The sequence below is a fragment of the Chenopodium album genome, chromosome 5 (assembly GCF_948465745.1).
Source record: "Chenopodium album chromosome 5, dcCheAlbu1.1, whole genome shotgun sequence".
Taxonomy (NCBI): domain Eukaryota; kingdom Viridiplantae; phylum Streptophyta; class Magnoliopsida; order Caryophyllales; family Amaranthaceae; genus Chenopodium; species Chenopodium album.
Genome location: NC_137838.1, coordinates 23,916,150 through 23,919,469, shown reverse-complemented (window position 1 = coordinate 23,919,469; position 3,320 = coordinate 23,916,150). Strand labels below are relative to the sequence as shown.

General features: G+C 34.1%; 1 non-coding gene across 1 annotated transcript; it reads right to left on the bottom strand.

The window, feature by feature from the left end:
- Positions 1 to 862: 862 nt before the first annotated feature.
- Positions 863 to 969, bottom strand: LOC145633302 (small nucleolar RNA R71). Its single transcript, XR_014112636.1, has one exon. It is a non-coding gene; the product is annotated as a small nucleolar RNA R71 (small nucleolar RNA).
- Between the last annotated feature and the right edge of the window lie 2,351 nt (positions 970 to 3,320).

The window sequence follows — 3,320 nt, the reverse complement described above, 5'->3', positions numbered from 1 at the left end:
TTGATGCTTTGATGATTGATTATTATGTCTTACCCTGGAATATTGTTTATTGGTGAACCTATGCCCTAGGCTTTTATTTCATTGATTTCCCTCTTACTTTTATTCCTTCCTACTCTTACTTTTATAGTTTAGTTACCCTTATAATAATAATTTGGTTACATGATAATTTAGATTGCTTTTAGTTAATTAGAAATAAATTGACTTGTTTCCCTGTGGTTCAACCCTTCTTCCCTATCTACATAGTTAGTGGATTTAGGTATTATTTTTGATTGGGTGATTACGACTTGAGCCTGTCAAATTTTGGCACCGTTGCCGGGGAAACGATTTTATTTTTATTTCTGATTAATTTTTTAGTCTAGATCATTATTTTTATTTTATTTTTTATTTTTTTCGTCTCATAGAACGTAAGTTCTTTGGGACAATTTCTCATATTTATTTGTTTTATACAGATCAAGAATCAGAGATGACTACACCACCACCACCTCCTCCTGTTCGCAAGCTTAACAATTATTCGCAACCATCCCTGACAGATTTTCCACATCTTGCTCCCACACCTAATCTCGATGGAGTGCAATTTGAGATCAAGCCCCAGTTTATCACGATGATCGAAAGAAAGCAATTTAGTGAAGCTCAGGTTGAAGACCCTAATCTTCACATTGCAGATTTCTGTCAACATTGCAATACTATTAGGCAAGCTGGGGTCACACAAGACCAAATCATGGAGTTTCTTTTTCCCTTTTCTTTATGTGGTAAAGCTAAATTGTGGTATAATGAATTGAATAGAACTGCACTTGGTATTACTGACTGGGAAACTCTTGCTTTGAATTTCTATAATAAATATTACCCTGCAAAGAGGACAGCTTTGTTAAGGAGTTCAATTCTAAATTTTTCCCAAGAAGCTGATGAAAGTTTATATGAAGCTTGGGAAAGATTTAAGGATTTGCAGAGAGAATGTCCCCATCATAAACTAGCACAGTGGCAGATAATCCAAGCCTTTTACAATAAGCTTGGATATAATTCAAGAATGATTTTGGACTCTGTAGCTAACAGAAGATTTATGAATTTGGATGAGAATATAGCGAGCAATATTGTCGAAGAGATGGTGTTGAGTAATTAGGTTTTGATGATTGTAAACTAATGATGATTATCTATCTAATGTGTTTGTTAAGTTGTGCATAGAAAGAACAAGTTATACTTGGAACAGGATACAAGGAACATGAGCAGTCACATATATATATATATATATATATATATATATAAGGAACCTGAGCAATATATGACAAGCAATAGAGAAACAAGAACAATGATGAGTGTTATGGTTGATAAACATGATGATGGCTAAAGAACCATGAAGGTAACTATGTAAATAGGTGTTTGCATATGTTAGCTTCATAAGGTAAGTACACTATGCATACATGAGTTGTATATGTGTAGGTGTATTTACATAAGCTTTAAGTTTAATTAGTTCTCTCACTTGAAGTTTGTTTATGACAAACAAACTTCAATCTAATGTTTCTCTTAAGTGTTTATGTGAAGACAGGAACTGACTTAGGTGAAGTCAATGGGTTGGAACATAGAAGACTTCAAGAGGAACAAGAGAGAATGAATGAACCTAAAGCAGGTTCTCCCATGAGAACCAAACCACGAAGGAACCTGAAGGTATTCTCTAACAAGATCCAGAAGGAACTTTCGGCAGGCTTTCCCACGAAAGTCGGAGCATGTTCCCTAACAGGTACATGAAGAGTTCCATGTTCCCTAACAGGTACATGAAGAGTTCCCTAACAAGAACTATCTAAGTTCCCTAACAGGAACTTGCCCCGAGATCTAGAATACATCAATACTACAAGATTCCATAACAAGAGTTTCAAAGAAACAACATGAAGACGGAGAAATCGAAGTATATCGCTCTAGGATTCATGTAAGTATGTTGGGCATAAAAGTCAGTCTGGAACAAGTCTAAAGAACCAAGGTGAACTCATGATAGTCAATGAAATTAGAGTTACTGACTTGTCAGGAACTCAGAGACTGTCAGAGTTCCAAAACCTAATCGGAACTTAGGTCTGCACGTCGTTAAAGGTCGCAGGTCGAATTTAATGATATAAATATTTACCTAATACGTGCATATCTTTTAGGGATTTGGTTTTACAGAATAAAAATATTTATTTTCTAATAAATCCCTTTTGGAAAAAGATAAGTTATTTTTGGAAAATATTTTCAGTAAAATAAGTTTTAAATAAAATCTAATTTTATGGCAAGTATATCTTTTGTTAAAAGATATGGTAATTATATCTTTTGTAAAAAGATATGGTAAGTATATCTTTTATAAAAAGATATGGCAAGCATATCTTTTGTTAAAAAGATATGGTAAGTATATCTTTTGTTAAAAGATATATTAGTATATTTGAAAAATATAAGATTTAGATAAAATCTGATTTTATGGTAAATATATCTCATTATTATTGATAGAATATATTCTTAACAAAAGATATATTTTTGGAAAACTTATTTTTGGAAAATATCTTTTATTTCTATCTTTTAATAAAACTTATCTTTTATGAAAAGAATAATTTGGGTGTACTATAAATATGCTCATATGTATTCATTCAAAGTTGAGGCTGATGAAGCTTAGTGGTCGTGCTTAATGGTTTCATCCTTCACCACGAAGCTAAGTCAAACCTCCAGGTCGAAGTTCCAGTCAGGTTCCAGTTACAGTTCGTCCAGTAAGTTCCAGACAGATCTTGAAGTGTCCAGCATATTAGTTTTATCTCTTTATTCATTGATATGTATTTAGAATTATTCTTTGAGAGCTTGTAATTGAGAAAAAGGGTTTTGAGTGTTTTATGTATTGGGGTGTGAGAGTTCGTGATGATTCTCGTTATAATTATTTTGTAAGAGTGCAATGTGTGAGCTTCTAGGTGAGGCCAATTGAGCTTCTAGTGTGAGGCCGAGTGGGTAGTACTTTGGTGGTACGAGTGAATCTAAGTGTGGTACTTAGATTGGGTAAGTTAGGGTCCTATCAAGTAGCAAGTCCAGTGAGGAACTTGTGAAATAAAGGTCCGTGTCTAATAGGTTGTAACTTGGTGTTTGCCCTATTATAGTGAAGTGTGTTTGAAATCCCTAAGGTAGGGTCGAGGTTTTACTTCCAGTTGGGCCCTGGATGGTTTCCTCGTAAAATCCACTTTGCATTGTCTAAGTTCCTAACAGCAATCAGTTTTATATTCCGCGAAAAGTAGGCACTAGGAACATACTACAATTCACCCCCCCTCTTGTAGTATATCATCCGAATTAACAATTGGTATCAGAGCCAATGCTCTAGATAA